This window comes from Mesocricetus auratus, unplaced genomic scaffold, assembly GCF_017639785.1.
Source record: "Mesocricetus auratus isolate SY011 unplaced genomic scaffold, BCM_Maur_2.0 Super-Scaffold_100022, whole genome shotgun sequence".
Taxonomy (NCBI): Eukaryota; Metazoa; Chordata; class Mammalia; order Rodentia; family Cricetidae; genus Mesocricetus; species Mesocricetus auratus.
In genome coordinates, this window is record NW_024429203.1 from 32,982,249 (window position 1) to 32,987,482 (window position 5,234).

Genomic DNA, 5,234 nt, shown 5'->3' on the forward strand with positions numbered 1-5,234 from the left:
GGTGTGTCAGCTCACTCTGGCAATCGCAGCACTCAGGAAGCTGGGGCAAACAGATGACTGTGGGACCCTATCTCCAAACAGCAAACACAACGGAAGAAACCTCGTTTCAAAGCCTGAAAACCATGCTTCAGGGATAACACAGCCAGCAGAGCTTGACTTGAAAGTGTGTGGGTTTGAGTTCAATGCCCAGAGTGCACGTTACAAAAGGGGGGGCAGCTGTGGTGGTACATGCTTGTAATTCCAGCAAGGGGGTGCTGGGCAGATCCCTGGAATTCCCTGTCCAGTCAGTGAGAGACCTTGTCAGAAAAAAAAAAAAGATATCAGGCTCCTAAAGAGCCAAAGTGGACACACACTCACTGTTAATAGTACATTCTGGATGAATCTTCACTTCATTAGGAAACTGAGACAAAACCACTATCAAATAAATCATCCTAAAACTGAAGTGTTACTCTTCACTTAAGTATTTCACAACTGATTCCTGTTTCGTAGCATTCCATGACATTTTGATCCATTCACACAACTGTGAAGCAGAGCTCTTCCTCGTTCTCACTGTATCAACAAAAAAAATCTAAAGCCAACCTCCACCTTTCCCTGGGAGTCCTTAAATGACCTCTCAATAACTATGTCTCAGATTGCAGATGACAAGTTAAGTCTCCTGAAATTGTAGCCAAGCCTCTTACTGTCCAATCTTCCCACCCCTAAACTCACTCTCAACTAATAGTCTCCTTGATAGTCCACTATTTCATTTCTTCTTTCTCCATCTACTCTTTTGCATGGACCTAAAAATAAACAATTTTCTTTCTTTTTTACAGTTGTTTCTTTGTGTGTGTGTGTGTGTGTGTGTGCTCACAAGTGCACGTGTGCGTGCATGTGTCATGGACCAGGTGTGGAGAGGACAATTTTGAGGAGCTGGCCCTCTCCTTCCACTATATGGGTCCCGGGGACCAAACTCAGGTCATCTGGCTTGGCAGCAAGAACCTTCATCTGCTAAGCTATCTCTCCTCAGCCATCACCACCATCAGCACCATTATTATTACTACTACTATTATTATTATTACTGTTATTATTATAAGTTTTTGATTGTTTGTTTTGACATAAGGTCTCAAATAGCCTAGGCCAGTCTCATCCTCAGTGTAGCCAAGAATTATAGTAAACTTCTGATCCTCCTGCCTCTGAACCCCAAGTGCTGGAATTGCAGGCGTGCATCAACACATCAGTTGAATTTGTTTTGTTCAAGTCACTATGTTTCTGCTCGTCTGTTAAAGTTGATTCCCTTCCCTGTTGCTGTTGCTGTTTGACTTCCTAAAACCTGACACAATTCCTGTTACACAACAGAAATTCAAAACATGTTTGCTGTTGGGCATGGTGTCACACACCTTTAATCACAGAACTGGGGAGACAGAAGCTGGTGAATCTCTGTGAGTTTGAAACCAGTCTGGTCTACAAAGCAAGTTCCAAGTCAGCCAGAGCTAAACAGTGAGACTCTGTCTCAAAAGAAAAAAGAAAGTTTACTAATGAAGTACTTAATAATTGTATCAGGGATATATTATGTAAATCATGTTAGTGAACATGTCACAGGTAGTTAAGAATTTATATACCTTCCAAAATAATCAGGAACAAAATATTTTATCCTTTGGGGAGGGGCAGATAGTGGCTGCAGAATTAAAAGGCCAGAAGCATTGATAAAGATGAGGACTGAACAAAAGTTGGAATTAGTCACTGAATTAGTCTTGGTGTGCTGAATGCACAGCAAGCCACACAGGCCTCTAGAGATACAAACTGATTTTGCAGGGGTGGAGTGTAAATAGAATATAATTTGAGGGCCTTCTAGACAGGGTTTCTTGTGGCTTTGGAGGCTGTCCTGGAACTGGCTCTTGTAGGCCAGGCTGGTCTTGAACTCACAGAGATCCACCTGCCTCTGCCTCCCAAGTGCTGGGATATTAAAGGTGTGTGTCACCACTGCATGGCCAGAATATAATTTTAAAGAAAGAAGAACAAATTCACTTGATCATAGACATAGAGAGCAAAAAGACCTTACTATGCTCTTCTAGTTGCTGAGAAGAAAAAAAAAAGGAGTCACTCATGCAATGAACAAGCGTTGTGGTATTATTGAGATATTAAGGTCATCAAGTAACCACATTCTTCGGGATGGATCGACACGGTCAGAGGCTGGACTTCCTGGTGCCATATCTATAATATAAGAAGTGGTGTTCTGTCCTGCAGTGGGGGTGTATGCCTTTAATCCCAACACAAGGGAGACAAAAGCAGGTGGATCTCTGTGAATTCAAAGCCACCCTGGTCTACAGAGCGAGTTCCAGGACAGGCTCCACAGCTACAGAGAAACCCTGTCTCGAGAAAAAAAAAGAATTGTATCAGAAGCAAAAAGTATGGAAAGGTCTGGATCTAGGGTTTGGTTTCTGGTAGAGGTAGAATGTGTATACACCTGCATGTGGGTGTAACTGTGTGTATTAGTGGTTAACACTAAATAAATAAAACCTCTCGCTGTCAACTGACTCCTTCAATCTCTGCTTGGAATACTGCAAGCTTGTTTGTACAATCATGCTCCTATACCATTCATGCTTTCACCTTTGAAGCAAGGTCCTTCAAATGGGATACATGAAAGGATTTTTATTGACCTTTGAGAGGGGTTCTTTTTCCCTCTTTTATTAAAAATATTTTTCTCATACAATATATCCTGATTGCAGTTTCCTCTCCTTGTACTCTTCCAAGCTTCATTCCACTTCCTCTCTCATCCAAATTTACTCCCTTTCTGTCTATCATTAGAAAAAGTTCTAACAGATAACAACAAAATATAATAAGATAAAACAAAAGCCATCACATCAAAGTCAGACAAGGCAAACCAACAGAAGGAAACAAGCCTCAAGAGAGAGCACTAGAATCACAGACCCACTCATTTGCACACTCAGAAGTTCCATAAAAATACTAAACTGGGGCTGGAGAGATGGCTCAGAGGTTAAGAGCACTTCATGTTCTTCCAGAGGTCCTGAGTTCAATTCCCAGCAACCACATGGTGGCTTACAACCATCTACAATGAGATCCGATGCCTTCTCCTAGCGTATAAGCATGTACACATATAGAAAACGGTATGCATAATAAATAAATATTTAAAAAGAAATACTACTTAAAGCTGTAATACATGTACAGAGGCCATGGTACTGACCCATGTAGGCCCTGTGCTTGCTGCTTCGGTCTCTATGAGTTCCTAAGAGCTTTGCTTGGTTGATTTAGAGGATCTTGTCCTTACTGAGCTTTTAAAAAGCAATTTGTTTAAAAAAAAGCTGTCTATGTAAGGATAAACAGATTAAATAAAATGTGCTACAAACATACAAGAGAGTATCATTCAGCAAAAATAAGGTATAGAATTATTCTGTTCACATGTACTATAACATGGGTGAACCTCAAAAATGTGCTTGTCTTCAACAGAAGCAAAGCCAGGAGTAGTGACTCATATCTGCAGTCTCAGAGGCAGGCAGATCTCTGAGTTAGAAGACAGCCTGGTCTACAGAGTAAGTTCCATGAGAGCCAGGGTTATACAGAGAAACCTTCATTTGAAAAGCAAAGCAGAACAAACAAAAACTCAATTTTTAAACAAAGAACCTTTCCATGAAGGAGTTTGATTAGGGACCTAGGGGACTGGTCATATGGCAGAGTGCTCCTATAGTGAGATTGATGACTACTTTAAATGTCATCATAGAGCCTTCATCCAGAAGTTGATGGAAGCAGAAGAAGCCTAAAAGTCTTTCTCTTCTTTTTCTTTTCCCCAACCACAGCTCCACCTAATTCAATTTCTTCTTCAAATTCAATTTCCTTTTTGAAAAAATAATCACCTCCAAGCAGGGCAGTGGTGGCACACAGGCCTTTAATTCTAGCACTCGGGAGGTAGAGGCAGTCAGATATCTGAGTAAGTTTGAGGCCAGCCTGTTCTACAAAGCAAGTTCCAGGACAGCCAGGGCTAAACAGACAAACCCTATCTGGAAAAACTAAAAAGCAAAACAAACCAATAAATAAGTAAATAAAATAATCACCCTTAATGTAAAATCTTCCCTCCTTGTGACTTCAAATACGTCAGTGTCACTTTGTGCTCCCACAAATCTTTGCGCCTCTGTAGCAGAGTCCATACTATTTCTTTAAAGCGCAGCTCCTGTGCATGTGCATGTAGAAAATGAAATCATACCAAATGTTGTATTCAATTTACCCATTAACAAGTGACCATTAACTAGTGTAAGTGAGAATTTGGCTTAGGTGATTCTCCACCTAATATTTCATTGCTACTATGAAAATAAGGGTAAGGTAGGGTTAATTAAAACTAAGTAGCTATGGAAATACCACAGGAAACCTGCCACTTTGTAAGCTAATTAAACATTAATTTTTTAATGAATTATTTGTATCCCTATTAGTTTTCAAACATTTGATGTTGCTTTCATTTTTGCAGTTTTTCAAAACATCCTGATCAACAGCAAATCAATCAAATAGAAACCGACACCCTAAGTTCACTGTGACACCCTGACTGAGGGTACATCTGCTCACCATTTTAGTTTATTTCCAACTATGCCTGACACTTTATGGCTTAGATCTTTGCCTACAGATATGCTAGCACATCAGCCCCAGAGCTAGACCTTCAGATATGGGTCAAACACTCAGAGCTCCTTCATGCCATCCATGCACCAAACACTTTAGGATATAAACGCACTTGAAAACCAGAAAACAAATGTCTTCTTAGGACTTCAAGCCTGAGATACACAATGAGTTTGAGGCCAACCTGGGCTTCAGAGTAAGACTCTATTTAAAACACAGAGAGCAAGAGAGACAAAAAAGAACTATAACCATGTATTAGAACTGTGTTTTTAGAAGGTAAGTCTAGGTCTAGAGATATGGCTTGGTAAGTGAAGCGTTAGTCGTAGAAACTTGAATACCTGAGTTCAGATGCCAGCCAGCACTGATACGAAAGGCCAGGCATGGTAGCGCATGCCTATAAACCTCACACTGGGGATGCAGAAACAGAAGAATCCCTGTCATTTGCTTGGCTAGCCAGCCCAGCCAAAGGGCAGTGAGAGACCCTGTCTCAAAAAATGAAGGTGAAATGGCTCAGTAGGTAGGGGCTCTTGGGCACAAGAGTTTGACCTGAATTTGATTCCTAGGTTCCACAAGACAACAGGAGGGGACAGTTCACCTCTGATGTCCACACACTGTGAATGGAAATTCCTGGAAAGAAG